At 41.8% G+C, this 18,398-nt stretch overlaps 1 non-coding gene across 1 annotated transcript; it reads right to left on the bottom strand.

The window, feature by feature from the left end:
• Positions 1-1,084: 1,084 nt before the first annotated feature.
• Positions 1,085-1,156, bottom strand: Trnah-gug (transfer RNA histidin (anticodon GUG)). Its single transcript has one exon. It is a non-coding gene; the product is annotated as a tRNA-His (tRNA).
• Positions 1,157-18,398: the final 17,242 nt, after the last annotated feature.

The following is an 18,398-nucleotide window of genomic DNA, read 5'->3' as shown; positions in this document are numbered from 1 at the left end:
AAATTTACTGTTTTTTTTTTTGTTATTATACGTTCTTCCAGTCACAGCTGCATGGGATAATGTTATGGGGAAATTCACTAAGTACAACTGGCATTTTCAGATGATAGACAAAAGCAATCAGCTGTATTCCAGGACTGGGTCTGAGAGAATCCTGTAAGGAACATTTCAGTCAATCCAGTATAATGACAACCCCAAGTCTCTGTAGGTATAATTGCTAAATATATGTCAAAGAACATATACAGTAAATTTATGCTGAGAATGATTGTACATTTGCACAGTACTGGAAACAACTGCATGCTAGACACATCATTTTCAAGGCTATCACTGATAAATAACGGCCACAAACATCTAAATTACTAAGAGTCCACACCAAGTAAATTTTAAGGTAATATTAGAAATACAGTTTTAAAATTAGGAGCATATTCGGTGGAGTAATCCCAGCAAAGTAACCTGAATAACATGCGTGTAAATCTTCATTACTGGGAAATAAGGGTATCACAGCTGTGAACGTATTCAGATCACATGTGTAATCATAATATACCTTTTCATGCATGTAAATGTAGAGCTACAATATATACTGTGTAACGTGTAACTGAAAGAAAGTGTTTGTACCTGTGTAATCAATATGCAGTGATATAATGGAAGAAATGATGTGTTATCCTTGTATAATTTTGTACATATGTAGTGAGATGTACTAAAACATCATAGATATGTAATGAAATATACTGAAATATAAATTGTGTAAGGAAATTCATCAGTTTGTAAATGTCTTAGAATGTATGAATTTAACTAAAAAGTACGTGTACATATATAACTTCAATTGGCGAAGGCAGTTCCATGGTAAACATGCTGAAAGCCTAGTAAATAAACACCTAGAAAAAGTATAGGTATTTAGCCATGGACTCATATTTGGGACGATGGTGGTTCAAATCCCTGTCTGGCCTTCCAGAACTAGATTTTCTGTGATATGCCCGAGTTGCTGAAAAACGTTACGGATTTGTTAAAAAAAATCTTGGCAGGCGTTCGTTATCTTTCAGGAAATTCATAAACTTCCTCAACTTCAGCAGAAAAAAAATTGTCGATTTGCCGTGACCAGGATTCGAACCTGGGTTCTTGCGGCCACAACGCAATGTCCTAACCACTAGACTATCACGGCTGACGGCGTGCGTCAGCGCTAGTAACTGACTTGCTTTCCCTGGCTGGTGGCCGCAGGCTGCTTTAGCGGGTCCCGCATAGCAGCGTCAGTCACTTCGGCTGGCCCGTGCCATCCGCCTGATACTTATACCTCAGTACAGATTTTAAACTGCAAAGCTTAGAATCTTGGATTCTAGCAGTATGTTAGCATACGTCCATAACTCTATAAAGAAGAGTGAAGTTGCACTATGAGAAACACTTTCGTTTGTTTGCTGCGACCAGTATAAGAAGTATTTCAGCATCCTACAAAATATACCAACTTGCTCGAGTTATGGGAAAGCATATCCTCTATGGGCGTTATGAAATATCAAAACACATATCCGTCACGAAGGTGGAAAAGTATACACACAATGGTAACTTTTCCATCCGCTCACAACGTGCCCCGTGCGAAGTGTACAATAATTGCTAATTTTCCACCGGAAATGGATGTTCCCTCGACTACGAACATTTTATTTGAGTATTTACGTCAGCCTAAGACGCAAAAATAAAACAGCTGAAGTTTATTAAGCTTCATCCAGACACCATTAAAACTCAATAACGCGTCATGAATATTACACAGATGTATTTGTGATATGAAGTCTATATCAACCAGAAATGAGCAAAGAACGGCAACAGGATGGCACACAAGCCACAATTAATCAACCTCAACAAATATGTGTTTACGGATATATGTTTGCATGCCTTTTTTCTATTTTTGACTGGTACTATCCTGTAACAACGTATACACGCCCTGTATAAGATCTAGTATTGTTTGTGGGGATACATAGTGTTACCAATGTGAATTATGTGGCTGGATATACTGACGAATAATGATGTGTGGCATACAGAAGATTTTTATTATCAATTTGTGGATGAGTGGTTTTATTCTTTAACACAAGGTTTCAGACTATGATGACACTCTGATATACGACTGCTTCATTTGCGTTATTATGAGCTATTCTCTTCCTTGGTACAACCATGAAGATGGCAGGTAATCCTGAGAAACTATGCTCAAGAGTGTGTAAAAGTACAAAGATATACTCGTATGTCAATAGTGCAATCACTGCGTCCAGGTCCGTACCGCGGAAGGTCAAAAACTGCCCCGCCAAAAATATTCTGAAAGTATAAATTATGTACTCAGATTATTTTAAAAAAATATTTTTCTGTACATGACAATTCGTTTGAGCACAACCCTTATAATTTTTTCTAGTAGCGTACAATTAACTTCTGAATAATTAGAATGCTTAATGGTTAGTTATAAGTAAATTAAATACATAGTTGCTACGGTTTGCAGCGCAGGGGAGTGCGTTGAAGAGCGGGACGGAAAGGAGTAAACTGTCCAGCCGGCGCAGCATGGTTATATCGATCCACGTAAAAGCTCTGTACTCACGAATGCACCGCAAGAATTTTTTTTAATGAACAAGCAAATTTTATGAATCGATTTCAAACTCTGGCAACCTCTGACATCTCTGTTAACTCGGAGAAGGCTTATTTATTTAAACACCTTTTTTGTGCTCGTAACTCGAACGATGACTTAAGTCTGGTCCACACGCATCGTTTTGTCGTCAGTCTTGCATGATCATGCCAGAAAATGTACCACTGGAGCCCCTAAACACATAAAATTGGCATCATCAGCCACGGAATGGCGACATGAATTTACCAGTCGATTTGTTTCACCAGAAAGGAAAGTCGAAAGGCTGTTGAGAAATTGGAAGCCATTTGTTCTGATGATGAATTTTATGCTTACGCGAAGCATATAGCGCAAAGATTACGTAATCTTAAAGTGAACGAACATGTATTTGCGAGAAAGCTCATTAATGATGTTATTTTTGAAGCTGAACTGGAAGCATTAACAAAAGACTTTGCATTTGTTAACTGTGGAGGTTCTTCCAGAGGACGGAGTTCAATGCATCAGAGTTTTACTTATAATTATCAGTCTTACGGCTTTTAGTTTCCCACCAGCCAGTCTAAGTACATCATAGCTTTTAACTGGTTTCTCTTTCTCTTGATAGAAGACTGGTCACTGGGCGATGGTGTGTCACAGCTTGATACACTTTTTGTTACAGGTTCCACTCTTCCCTCTCTTGATGTTAGATAAGTGGCAAATTCAACATCTGTTGGCGAGTCTTCTTTATTTACTAATTCTTGTTCCTCATCCTCCTAATTAAAATAAAACAAATCTTTTTATTTCTTACATTCCACAAAACAAAATCAAAACGAAACATTTATTTAATTTTTCACTATTATTTGACTGATCCACCCCTTTTGCCTTTTCTGTTTCCAAAGATCGAAAGAGAATGGGCAGACATAGCTGAAGATTTAAACACGAAATGGTACTTTCCTCATTCCCTTGGTTTAATTGACGGGAATGATGCCACCAAGGTGTGATGGATCGTATTATTTTAATTACAAAACACTCACAGCATTTTACTTATGGCAGTTGCCAACGTTAATTGCTTATATGTCTACTGTGAACAAATGACCGGACTTCGGATGGACAGGTCATTGCAAACACAAAGATTTATGAAAAATTGTCGCAAGGTAGCCTCAAGATACTTAAAAGCAGAGAAAGTTTCAAATAGTAATCAAGTAGTTCCCTACGTGTTTGTCGGTAATGAAACACATGGACTGCGATTTGATTTCTTAAACCGCATTGTAGAAGCAGCTTAAAATGAGACACACGAAGTTTTAATTTTTCTTGTCATGAGGTCGACGTGTCGTTGAAAACACATTTGGAATAATGGCATCTCGTTTACGAATTTTGCATACTGCCATTAATTTAGAAGTAAAAAATACTGAAATCGTAGTGATGGGTTGGTTGTACTGCATAATTTTTTAAGAAGACTGTGTTCTCAAAACTAGTTATCACCTGAGATACTCGGTGCAGAAAATATAGAGGATGGTTCTGTGGTATTAGGAGCGAGATGTAACTCTGAAATTATGCATGATCTACAACTTGGCAGACAAGATCTGATAATGGAAAGTCCAAGAATGGTAACTGACAGTTTTAAATATACTTCAACAATGAAGGATCAGTACGCTGGCAAGACAAAGCCATCGCGTAATTTAAAAAGTAAATGAAACAGTGTACTTCAAATGGATGTTTACATGTCGCATAGCAAAAATATGTATACTGTGCTTTAAACATCTAGTCACTAATTAGAAAATAAACGCTGCAGAAATTTATTTCGTCTGTATTGAGTTACTAACTACGTTGCACATTACTTTCTTTTGTTGAAAATACAGGAGAACCCCAATATAACTTACAAAAACTCAGGTACATAATAATTGTAACAGTACTTATAAAAACACAAATTGCCTTGTTTTCTACGGGGAAAGCAATAAATAATGGTCGTTGATCAAAAAAATTAAAAGTTATTTTTGTTACTTACCTCCTTTTCGAACCTTCTATGTTTCATCGTGATCTTCTCGCGTGTTGGCCTCTGACATTCAAGAAGGAAAATAAATTAAAGTACCACAAATAAGGTTTACAAATGTCTTCCGTTCCAACTCCAGGTTTTATAGTTGCTTTTGCTTTCGTACTCTCCCTGTGGTAAACTGTTCGGAATTTTCTGGTGATCAATTCTTTTGTTGTTCCAGGATACACTTCTTGTACTTATTGACCAAAGCTGCGTATGCCTGATTTTTCTTGTCTCGGTCGCTGTAATCCTTAGATTTTACTTTCCAGAGGCAAGGAAAACTTTGGTACAGTTTTATGAGCTCCGTGAAAAATTCGAGTCGACCGTCGTAAGTCTGCCATTTTCTTGCGCCGCTACACACAATAAAATAACAGTTGTAACCACCAGAAGTCCTCGTGAGTACTATTTGTCCAGAACAATTTGATGAGTCCGCTGGTGCTGCCAACATCGGAGCAAATCGGCACTAGTTGAAAAATGTTCAACTGTCTCCGAGCGCTGCCAACGTTAAGCCGCCCTAGAAGCGTCGTATTAATTGTACACATTTAATGGTTTGTGTCCACTAGCAGATAACTTCTTCAAGCGTTTGCTGAGGTGCTTAAAACAGAAACTTACTCAGGTTTACTTTTTGAAGCCGTTGGGGCAATTTCAGCAACTTGCTGTAAGTACTAGTTGCAGAAGTGTTTCCACTACAGTCGTGTTGTGACATAGACAAGCGGAAGTTCACAGTGTCGTGCTTAAAAAGCAGAGCAGCCACCAACGTTGTTGCATTATTATTAATGAATAAAAATCATTATGAAACACAAAAATAAACAGAAAAAAGAAACGTTCGGTTGAAGTCATGGATACAATGGAGAACATACACAAAATGGCCCAAAATTTAAAGACGTCTGTAGTGTCATTCGAAACAGTCCTCAGCCCGTGGTCTTGCGGTAGCGTTCTCGCTTCCTGCGCACGGGGTCCCGGGTTCGATTCCCGGCGGGGTCAGGGATTTTCTCTGCCTCGTGATGACTGGGTGTTGTGTGTTCATCATCATTTCATCTTCATTGACTCGCAAGTCGCCGAAGTGGCGTCAACTAAAAAGGACTTGCAATACGGCGGCCGAACTTCCCCGCATGGGGCCTCCCGGCCAACAATGCCATACGATCATTTCATTTCATTTCTGGTGAAACAAATCGATTCACGTCGTACTTTCGTGGCTGGTGGTGTCAATTATACGTGTTTAGGTTTTCCAGTGGTAGGTACATTTCGTTCGGCCTTTGATCGATAAGACTGACGTCTGTCTATATGCACAAACTTAGAGGCAGCCTTGCATGTACACAAAGCTCCAGCCCATCAGTCTTTCAAACTCCATTCAGTTCACGCAATACTGTCAAACTTTCGCCCACATGCAACGTTTTATTTGAAAAATGTGGCATGATCATGCAAGATGGACCAGGCTTTAAGTGTAGACCAGGCTGTAAAGCTACTTTACGAGTTCAGCGGGCGGCGGCGATATTTCAGAACGAAGCGCCTCCTTTGAAGTGCGGCTCCCTTGTAGCGCGGTTCCTTTGGCATACGGAGCACACTTTGACACGGAAGTAGCTCGCTTGCTTCACGTTGGCGTTCTAAAGAACGAATCTAAATAAAATACACAAATTTTACCACTTTGTCCGTAAGGAGCGATTCGATATTATCTAGACTTGTACCGTTTCTTTTGCATCGATATGGATCCTATAAAGCGTGAAGTCTATAGAGAAAATAGGAAATTTTTGACTGAGTCGACTCAACAATATTGTCTTACGCTGTCTGATAGATCTGGAACTGTTTCAGTTTGCCTCATATGCAACACAACTGTCACTTTTGTTAAAAGCACTCATTCAAAGGCACACTAGGAAACAACTCAGCAGCAGTTCCATAAAAATTGTCTTCTGGGTAGTGAAGCTTGTAAGGACAAACTCAGGTACACCTAGCTTCTTACAAGAAGAGCACAGCCTTCCTAGTTCGCTCACAAGCGAGCAAGACAAATCTGCAGAAGCAGCGATGCGTGTGTGTTGGACGCTTAATAAACACCAGAAACCTTTTTCAGACTCTGAGGTGAATGTTGGAAGTGACCGTGGCACTTATTGAAGAGAAAAATGATGTTGTTGCCGCATTTCGAGGTATTCCATTGTCGGCAAGATGTAGCTGAAGAAGAACCGAAATTATGGGTGCTGACAATAAAAATGGTTTACTCGAACTTCTGCAGAAGCCGCATTGTTACGCCGTAGCACTAGATGAATCATGCGACGTTGTTGAACAGCTGTCCCTTTTCGTGCGATTTTTGGATATTGAAAGTAAAGTTTTTAGGAAAGTATTGCTAACAATATTGTCGTGCAAAGGAAAGACTCGCAGAGAAGATATATTCAAGACTTTTGATGACTTTATGATAAAAGCAAACGTTAGTTATGGTAAAATGGTGTCTGAAACTTCCTGGTAGATTAATAGTGTGTCTCGGACCGGGACTCTAACTCGGAACCCGACGGTTCCCCAACGATGGTTGGCAAAGGAAAAGGACTAGTAGAGAGAATCGAAGACAAGAACGCTGTCCTATTATCTTCTCAGTACATAATTCGCCAGGCAGCCCTTTGTAGAAAACTTTTAGCGTGCCTCTGAAAGAAGTAATGGACAGGTAGAATCGAGTTGATTAATGTTAAGAGGTATCGTTCTGCTCTTCAGCACAGACAGTTCAAAGAGTTGCATTCTGAGTGTGATTCGGCGCATTCTGACTTCCTGCAGTACAACAATGTTCGTTGGCTAAGTAAATGTTGAACGTTTTTGGCAAATGGTACATTTAAATGCGCTCAATACCTTGCCGACACGGTTGCTCAGCGTGTACGGTCAGAGGGTTAGCTGCTCTTTGTAATAAAAAAACTGAGTGCATGGATCAACGATGAACTTGAACATGCTTCGTGGGACGTCCGCCACGAACAACGACAACGACCGATCATGAACAAAATGAAATTAAAAAACAAAAAAAAAATATCAAGACTGAGCAAAGTGACGCAATGGTTAGCACGCTGGGCTAGTATTTAGGTTTCCCGTGATTTCCATAAATCGCTCCGGGCAAATGCCGGGATGGTTCCGTTGCAAGGGCACGGCCTATTTCCTTATCCCTCAGTGGCGACGCTAGGCGAAAACTGAACTTCGGCGACGAATCAGCTTTGCGAGGCTCCTTCACTTTCCAGTGAGAAAGAAAATGTTAAATGAGCTGAATTGTACACTAATAACAATTATACACAAATTTTATTATTATAATACACATGGGTTATTGCAATGACAAAAATTACATTAAACAAACACACATTAAAATTAACGAAACTTCCTGCTTTTCGCCTCACTGAACTTTTTTTTTAATGATTACGTCGCAGTTAATACCAGCCGCTGTTTCCGCTTCAACTGATAGTGTTGAGAACGCATATAGTTTTTCTAGCACATCGTGCGTCTTAAGTATGTCTTAATCAATTTTAACTCTGAGAAACTTGTCTCGGCAGAAGCTATACTGACCAGAACTATGAGCATTATTCTGATTGTTATATAAAGATCTGGATATACTTCTTACAGTTTCTAGTATGTACTGAATTGTGTTTGATTGAGTTTTGTAGGCTGGATTTTAAAAGTTGAGAGTTCCTCATAAAGTTCGAAAGGCTGTATGACGCTATTTTCGCTTTTCGAAGATGGTTCAAATGGCTCTAGGCACTATGGGATTTAACATATGAGGTCATCAGTCCCCTAGACTTAGAACTACTTAAACCTAAAAATAACTTAAGGATATCACACACATCCATGCCCGAGGCAGGATTCGAACCTGCGACGGTAGTGGTCGCGCGGTTCCAGATTGAAGCGCCTAGAACCGCTCGGGCACAACGGCCGGCGCTTTCTCGAAGTATTGTACCTAAATCATCACAATGTTTGTGAAGGTCGTCCTAGGATAACGATTTCAAATAATTCATACTGTAAATAAAACCAAATCGTTCAAAATATTCGTTGAGAGCTTTGAATCGACAATCAGTGTCGACTATTATAGCTTCTATCATTGTGTTAAAAAAGCTAACACTGTACTGCATTTCAGCACATTGTATAGGTTCATCAATTTCTTCATAACCGAACATTCGTTTTTTTCTGTGCTATTCTATTGAGTCTCAATTTCGTAATTCCTTTTTTCTACAAACAGTCGAGCTTCTGCAACGCTTGTTTCAAATCCTGTGTTACGGAATTTTTGAATCCAGTCACGAAATGAACTTAAAGTATCAGTAGCGACTTTCAGGTTCACTTGAACCGATTGACATAGTTTCCTTATATTGTTGAGACGTAATAAAATCTCATAAGACACGTTTATTGCAACAACAAACTCAAAAATTAACATTCCCTTCAAGACTGCTTCACAGTCGCTAAGAGTTTCAGAATTATCTTCTATTTTTCAGGTCACTCGCACTTTCGATGACATCATCAAATTCCAAATATCGCTTTTACAGCTCCGATTCTACTTTCCCATCGTGTTTCAGACAGAGGTTTCAATGGAAATTTCAATTTAGTTTTTAACGCTTCCTTGATTTTGTAAAAGTCACATAAACTTTATTGATGAAGCCGAAAACGTTTTATCTATTGCAGAAGTGGAAGTAGCACCTAGGAAAAGCAAATTCCAACATTGCCATCCGCAGGGCGTGAACAAAGCTCATGGGTTAATATTGAGTATTCTTGTTCTAAAACCTTTATTGATGCCAACCGTATCGGCACTGTTATCATATCCCCGTCCACGACAGTTTTGGATGTCTACGCCATTATTTTCTAGCTCCTCTAAAATGGCATTTGTTAAATACTCTAACGTTGTTTCTGCGACGGCAATAAACCCAACGAAATGTTCCTCTATGTCTCCAGTTGAGGAATTACAAAATCTTAATGTTACTCACATTTGTTCCACAAGGCTCGAATTCCTGGTACAATCGAGCATGAAGGCATAACATTTTGCTTGTTTGACTCTGTTTATATGTAATTAATTTCAAAATGGTTCAAATGGCTCTGAGCGCCATGGGACTTAACTTCTCAGGTCATCAGTCCCCTACAACTTGGAACTACTTAAACCTAACTAACCTAAGGACATCACACACATCCATGCCCGAGGCAGGATTCCAACCTGCGACCGTAGCGGTCGCGCGGTTCCAGACTGTAGCTCCTAGAACCGCTCGGCCACCCCGGCCGGCTTATGTAATTAATTCATTTTGGATGTCGTGGCTCAGATAATGCTGACAAGGTTGTTTTTCGTTCATACGTTGCAAGTGCTCTTTTAGTGTTAGATCATATTTGGATAACAATTTAAATAGGTCTATAAAATTTCCACTTTCCCGCTATCGTTCAGGTTAAGGGATTCTCGATGCCCTCCAGACACCGGATCGTGCGAAGCTAAGTATTTTATGATATCGATCAGTCTTTCGAAAAAGTTTTACCAATACTTTTGTGATTCCCTAATCAGTGTCTCGTTTTCCTTATCTATTGTTTTTCCGTATTTAATTCCTAATGATACACTTCATGTGTCCTTGACTTTGTTATGCCTTTGCAATATCCTACTCAGATCTTTTCAGTAACAATATCCTTCTTTTAAGTGTGAAAAAGTCGACATGGAAAGCAATAAACTTTGTCTTGAGATATGGCATAAATTAACCATCTGCGATGTTGCTTTTCGCCGTTACTCAATTTTCTAGTAAAATGAAATTTAGTGAAATGTCTTTTATTTACATCTTTGGGGTAACTTTCATCAGGTTTCTCTAGGTTTTGTTGGGGACGATTTTGAGTTAAATTATGACGATGCGAATCTGTCACTGATAATACCCACTTTCCCAGATATAATTCTGTAAATGACTCTCTTACGTGAACGGTTTGCTCTTGATTATCACTTTTGAAGTCTTTATTGGGCTCACAATCCCGGATCACAGCAGTTTCACCCAACTCTGATGCTTTATCAGAAAGGGTAACAAATTCATTCGACCCTGAAGCTGGTTCTGTTTCAGAAGCTAAAGACACTTGGATAAGAGCTTCATCGGAGGCCTCTTGAGCAGTTACACCTGAAGTTTTCTTAGAAACTTCATCATACTCGAACTCATAGCTTGGATGGATATAATCGTCTCAGCTTTCTTTTTCTTTTTGATGCGCCGGATTCCCATTTTCTCCCTACGCCTCTCTCTCTTGAAGGTCCTCCAGAAATGATGATTTGAGAAACATTTTGTGATAAGTACAGTAGGGTACCCCGTGTCATAGCATTGAGCGAATAGGCTGTGCGATTATAATACCTGGCAGAACCTTTTTTTTACTATGTCATGTATGATAGCAGCCAAATAAATACTCCAAGAAATGTATTTCTATATTGACTTACCATAGGATGATATGTATGTATGGCTGAAATTGGTACAACTACACCTTCAGAGATAAATGACTTGTTCACTCGTACCAGTTCAATAACTTGAAAAAAGAGTGAAGTGTCACATCGTAGGATTGGTTTCAGAGAGCTGGCATTATTGACCAAGACAATGCTCCTGCGCGCTTTGTCTCTTCCACGGCTCATTGTTGCATTTGCTTGTTGTTGGATCGAAATGTCAGTACTGAAAAACTATTCATACCAAGCAGGCTGTAAATGTGGTATAAAGAAAAGTAAGTGTATTTTCCGTTTAACATACATCAGTCTTTACTATGGCGATCAACTACCTCTCTAAGTATATAATTTAATTATTTATTTTACAAAACGTTTTTAGTCTGCATGAACGACTTTACAACACAAGTCTCCTTCGAGTTGCTGTGCTCTTGCGCATGCGCTTATTCGCGACAGGTAAACCCTGTGTGAATTTTGTAATGTAATAGTCCTACCAGAACCAGACTGCAGTCCCAAACTTGAACGCTTGGCGCGCTGCCGCATCGGTGTACGCCTTAGATGCATCTTGTAGTGGAGCATAACTGTCATAATGTTGCTAGACGACCCTAGATAAATAGTACTACATTCATACAGAAATAGAGACGGACAACTAAGTAGCTAACGTTTTAAGAGCTTCAACAACTGTTTTGCGAGACCCCCATAGATGCGGGGCTGTCAGCGGTCCCCGAGGTCGCTGACCCCTAACTGCTCCTCTGCTCCCCATCCTTACTTAACCGACCCCGTGATCCGTCTCTGATGACCTCGTTGTCGACGGGGCGTTAAACACAATCTCCTCCTCAATATGGAGCTACAGGAAGAGGGAAATTAATGTGTGATCTGATAAAGTGAGTCTTCTTTCCACCGCAAGCTTATATCCTATGAAAAAGACATGGCAAATTAAGAATTTTATGCACTCTCCAACAATTTCTGAATATAAAATTAATTCGGAAACAGTCATTTCATTATTCCCAAATTGTATGTCAGATCTTCAGAAGGAATTTGCAGCAAGATTCCAAAATTTTTCAGAGATAGAGAAGCTGTCGCGATTCTTAAAATCGGCTTTTGAAGTGTCTCCAGCGACAGACTGGACGAATAAGGCTGCGAAGTTGGTCTGCCTTTCAAAGCCTTTACTCAAAATCGAGATAATAAATTTGCAGGAAAACATTTCCCTGCAAACGTACAGAACTCCATCTGCTGAAGGATTCTGGAGGAAGCATGTCCCAGAAAAATTTGAAAATTGCAAATAATTAGTTATATATCTGGCTAGCATGTTTGTCTCGACAGGTATTTGTGAAATTCCATTCTCAAAAATTAATTTTTTGAAGAGCAAGTATCGCTCAAGATTAACGGCCGTCCACCTTGAAGACACTATTCGCATAACCTGCTCCCCATGTGAAACTAACTTTAATAACCTAGCTCAAGACAGTAAATGTAATTCCTCCCACTGATTTTTAGCACAAATATGCCAAATTAAAAATAGTACTGAATACACGTTTCTTTCATGGATTTTTCAATACAAATGTGCATTTATATTGTATTTCATATTTTTGTGAGTGAAAAAAAAATATAAAATACTGAAGAATGTAAGTTTTTCTGGATTTTTAATACAAATATGCCTGTCTATTGCATTTCCTGTTGGTTTAAGACTGAAAATTAAAGTAAAAATTAGTAAGAAATATGAGCTTTTTTCTGGATATTTGGATACAAATATGCCAACCTATTGTATTTCAGATTACTTTGGGAGTGAAAATTAAAATATAAAATTAGTAAGGAGTATGAGTTTTTTTATTTTCGACATCGATAAAAATTTTCAAATGTACCCGGATCTCATCTAAAATTTAAGAATTTTTAGCATATTGCAGCCCCATCAGCAACTGTGATAGACTAATATTCTGAAGAATCAGCCTCAGTTGCGCAAATTTTCTGGTTTTTACCAGGTTTCGGCTAAATTAATCTAGCCTTCTTCAGAAGCACAAAATTATTATAACATACCTGAGTAAGGCACTGTCAACACTAAAATTAAAACTTTTAGTACCGTGGTATCATGTCGAATGAAACTACTTAACTGAAATCCAGCCCCGGCATCTCTTCACCACGCGGTCGGTTGACAGCGGCAAGTACGTTGGCACTGACCGTTGCATGCGGAGTTGGATATGGTACCACGCTACTATAGGTTTTAATTTTAATGTTGACTGTGCCTTACTCAGGCATGTTATAGTAATTTTATGCTTCTGAAGAAGGCTAGATTAATTTAGCCGAAACCTGGCAAACACCAGAAAATTTGCGCAACTGAGGCTGATTCTTCAAAATATTCATCTAAAATCACTTGGCGACCGCTGTCATAGGATGAATCGCAAACGCCTACGAGTTTCCTGTTCACTCCGACGTGCCATCACGTACAACAATTGAAGAGAGAGGCGGCAAAAGCGTACTCATTCGCACTATGGGCAATGAGAAATCGCGAATGACCGTGATGTATGTGCTTATCGACAGAACAGATAAGCGACCCTGCGTCATCCTCAGTCATAAAACAACACCAACACCTGGTGTCGTTTTTCGTTGCAACGGAAAGGAATTGATGCCCAGCGAGTTGGTTATAGATTGGCTCCGAACAGTCCGAACTACACTTCTGGCCATTAAAATTGCTACACCAAGAAGAAATGCAGATGATAAACGGGTATTCACTGGACAAATATATTATGCTAGAACTGACATGTGATTACATTTTCACGCTATTTGGGTGCATAGATCCTGAGAAATCAGCACCCTGAACAACCACCTCTGGCCGTAATAACGTCTTGCTACGCCTGGGCATTGAGTCAAACAGAGCTTGGATGGCGTGTACAGGTACAGCTGCCCATGCAGCTTCAACACGATATCACGGTTCATCAAGAGTAGTGACTGGCGTATTGTGACGAGCCAGTTGCTCGGCCACCATTGACCAGACGTTTTCAGTTGGTGAGAGATCTGGAGAATGTGCTAGTCAGGGCAGCAGTCGAACATTTTCTGTATCCAGAAAGGCCCGTACAGGACCTGCAACATGCGGTCGTGCTGAAATGTAGGGTTTCGCAGGGATCGAATGAAGGGTAGAGCCACGGGTCGTAACATATCTGAAATGTAACGTCCACTGTTCAAAGTGCCGTCTGTGTGAACAAGAGGTGACTGAGACGTGTAACCAGTGGCACCCCATACCATCACGCCGGGTGATATGCCAGCATGGCGATGACGAATACACGCTTCCAATATGCGTTCACCGCGATGTCGCCAAACACGGATGCGACCATCATGATGCTGTAAGCAGAACCTGGATTCATCCGAAAAAATGACGTTTTGCCATTCGTGCACCCAGGTTCGTCGGTGAGTACACCATCGCAGGCGCTCCTGTCTGTGATGCAGCGTCAGGGGTAACCGCAGCCATGGTCTCCGAGCTGATAGTCCGTGCTGCTGCAAACGTCGTCGAACTGTTCGAGCAGATGGTTGTTGTCTTGCAAACGTCCCCATCTGTTGACTCAGGGATCGAGACGTGGCTTCACGATCCGTTACAGCCATGCGGATAAGATGCCTGTCATCTCGACTGCTAGTGATACGAGGCCGTTGGGATCCAGCACGGCGTTCCGTATTACCCTCCTGAACCCACCGATTCCATATTCTCCTAACAGCCATTGGATCTCTACCAACGGAGCAGCAATGTCGCGATACGATAAACCGCAATCGCGATAGGCTACATCCCGACCTTTATCAAACTCGGAATCGTGATGGTACGCATTTCTCCTCCTTTCAAGAGGCATCACAACAACGTTTCACTAGGCAACGCCGGTCAACTGCTGTTTGTGTATGGGAAATCGGTTGGAAACTTTCCTCATGTCAGCACGTTGTAGGTGTCTCCACCGGCGCCAACCTTGTGTGAATGCTTTGAAAACTAGTCATTTACGTATCACAGCATCTTCTTCCTGTCGGTTAAATTTTGCGTCTGTAGCACGTCATCTTCGTGGTGTAGCAATTTTAATGGCCAGTAGTGTAGGAGCCTGCTCTTCTAAAGAATCGTGGGATGCTGTTCCTTGATCCTTTTAAGGGGCATTGACACCAGCAGTGAAGATAGAAACTAAAAATTAAACGTAGATCTTGTAGTCATTCCTGGAGAAATGACTTCGCAACTACAAGTGTTAAATGTGCTAATGAGTAAACTATTTAAAGGCTATCTGAAACAGCTGTGCAGTGACTGTTTATTTCAAGGTGGTCAAGCCCTGACCCCTAGCCAGGAGTTATTGAAGCCTTCAGTCTCTCTAATTGCGGAATGGATCCAGACTGCTTGGACACGCATATCCAGTGCATCACTTGTGGATGGGTTTAAGAAGCGCTGTGTAACGCATGCATTAGATGGGAGTGAAGACTGTCTGCTATGGGAAGAAAGGCAAGATACCCACGACAGTGGCAGTGACATTGCAGATTCTGTGGATCATTCCAGCGAGGAGAAGTAAGTGGCATATGTGTCTGACTAAGGGAGGTCTTTATCTGATTTTCTTGTCTGTGTACCGGTACTTTTATTGTTTCCTTCAGCTACCTGTTATAGTAGCTATGTGTACGTTTTCAAAATAAACCTTGTGTGTATAAATTTTATTCTGTAATGCTCTGTTGAATAATTAGTGGTCGTCTTGCATTCGGAGTTGTCTTAGATTCAGAGATATATAGTAATACTGGCCCTTGAAACTTGGTAATATGCTTTCGCGTGAAAATTTACGTCTATCTTCAAGAGCGCGCCAATTTAGTTTTCGAACATTTTCGTGGCGCTTTCCCGTGGCTCAAACAAGCCTGTGACTATTATGAAGTACCCCGAAGAAAACAATTGGCACATAGTCATCACGGTTTCAGAATATATCGTTCTTGTGAAACACAACTAGCTGTTTATACTCATGAAGTAATAAGTGCTATCGGCAGGGAATGTCAAATTTCCAGAAGGCTTTCGACACCGTTCCTCACAAGCGTCTTCTAACCAAACTGCGTGCCTACGGAGTATCGCCTCAGTTTTGCGACTGGATTCGTGTTTTACTATCAGAAAGGTCACAGTTCGTAGTAATAGACGGAAAGTCATCGAGTTGAACAGAATATTAGCGTTCCCCACGGAAGTGTTATAGGCCCTCTATTGTTCCTGATCTATATTAACGACATAGGAGACAATCTGAGTAGCCGTCTTAGATTGTTTGCAGATGATGCTGTCGACTTGCAAAATGATTTAGATAGGATATCTGTATGGCGCGAAAAGTGGCAATTGACCCTGAATACGGAAAAAATGTGAAGTAATTCACATGATTACTGAAAAAAATCAACTAAATTTCGATTACGCGATAAGTCACACAAATCTGAGGCCTCTGTGTCCGCAGCTCGTGGTCGTGCGGTAGCGTTCTCGCTTCCCACGCCCGGGATCCCGGGTTCGATTCCCGGCGGGGTCAGGGATTTTCTCTGCCTCGTGATGACTGGGTGTTGTGTGCTGTCCTTAGGTTAGTTAGGTTTAAGTAGTTCTAAGTTCTAGGGGACTGATGACCATAGATGTTAAGTCCCATAGTGCTCAGAGCCATTTGAACCATCTGAGGTCTGTGACTTCAACTAAATACTTAACGATTACAATCACAAATAACCTAAATTGGAACGATCACATACACTCCTGGAAATGGAAAAAAGAACACATTGACACCGGTGTGTCAGACCCACCATACTTGCTCCGGACACTGCGAGAGGGCTGTACAAGCAATGATCACACGCACGGCACAGCGGACACACCAGGAACCGCGGTGTTGGCCGTCGAATGGCGCTAGCTGCGCAGCATTTGTGCACCGCCGCCGTCAGTGTCAGCCAGTTTGCCGTGGCATACGGAGCTCCATCGCAGTCTTTAACACTGGTAGCATGCCGCGACAGCGTGGACGTGAACCGTATGTGCAGTTGACGGACTTTGAGCGAGGGCGTATAGTGGGCATGCGGGAGGCCGGGTGGACGTACCGCCGAATTGCTCAACACGTGGGGCGTGAGGTCTCCACAGTACATCGATGTTGTCGCCAGTGGTCGGCGGAAGGTGCACGTGCCCGTCGACCTGGGACCGGACCGCAGCGACGCACGGATGCACGCCAAGACCGTAGGATCCTACGCAGTGCCGTAGGGGACCGCACCGACACTTCCCAGAAAATTAGGGACACTGTTGCTCCTGGGGTATCGGCGAGGACCATTCGCAACCGTCTCCATGAAGCTGGGCTACGGTCCCGCACACCGTTAGGCCGTCTTCCGCTCACGCCCCAACATCGTGCAGCCCGCCTCCAGTGGTGTCGCGACAGGCGTGAATGGAGGGACGAATGGAGACGTGTCGTCTTCAGCGATGAGAGTCGCTTCTGCCTTGGTGCCAATGATGGTCGTATGCGTGTTTGGCGCCGTGCAGGTGAGCGCCACAATCAGGACTGCATACGACCGAGGCACACAGGGCCAACACCCGGCATCATGGTGTGGGGAGCGATCTCCTACACTGGCCGTACACCACTGGTGATCGTCGAGGGGACACTGAATAGTGCACGGTACATCCAAACCGTCATCGAACCCATCGTTCTACCATTCCTAGACCGGCAAGGGAACTTGCTGTTCCAACAGGACAATGCACGTCCGCATGTATCCCGTGCCACCCAACGTGCTCTAGAAGGTGTAAGTCAACTACCCTGGCCAGCAAGATCTCCGGATCTGTCCCCCATGGAGCATGTTTGGGACTGGATGAAGCGTCGTCTTACGCGGTCTGCACGTCCAGCACGAACGCTGGTCCAACTGAGGCGCCAGGTGGAAATGGCATGGCAAGCCGTTCCACAGGACTACATCCAGCATCTCTACGATCGTCTCCATGGGAGAATAGCAGCCTGCATTGCTGCGAAAGGTGGATATACACTGTACTAGTGCCGACATTGTGCATGCTCTGTTGCCTGTGTCTATGTGCCTGTGGTTCTGTCAGTGTGATCATGTGATGTATCTGACCCCAGGAATGTGTCAATAAAGTTTCCCCTTCCTGGGACAATGAATTCACGGTGTTCTTATTTCAATTTCCAGGAGTGTAGATAATATTGTGGGTAGAGCAAACCAAAGACTGCGATTCATTGGCAGAACACTTAGAAGGTGCAACAGGTCTACCAGAGAGACTGCTTACACTACACTTGTCAGCCCTATTCTTGAGTATTGCTGTGCGGTGTGGGATCCGCATCAGGTGGGACTGACGGATGACATCGAAAAAGTACAAAGAAGGACAGCTCGTTTTGTATTATCGTGAAATAAGGGAGATAGTGTCACAGACATGATGCGTGAATTGGATTGGCAATCATTAAAACAAAGGCGTTTTTCGTTATGACGGGATCTTCTCATGAAATTTCAGT

Source organism: Schistocerca nitens, chromosome 2, assembly GCF_023898315.1.
Source record: "Schistocerca nitens isolate TAMUIC-IGC-003100 chromosome 2, iqSchNite1.1, whole genome shotgun sequence".
Taxonomy (NCBI): domain Eukaryota; kingdom Metazoa; phylum Arthropoda; class Insecta; order Orthoptera; family Acrididae; genus Schistocerca; species Schistocerca nitens.
The sequence above is the reverse complement of the archived record's forward strand: the minus strand, read 5'-3'. Positions and strand labels throughout refer to the sequence as shown.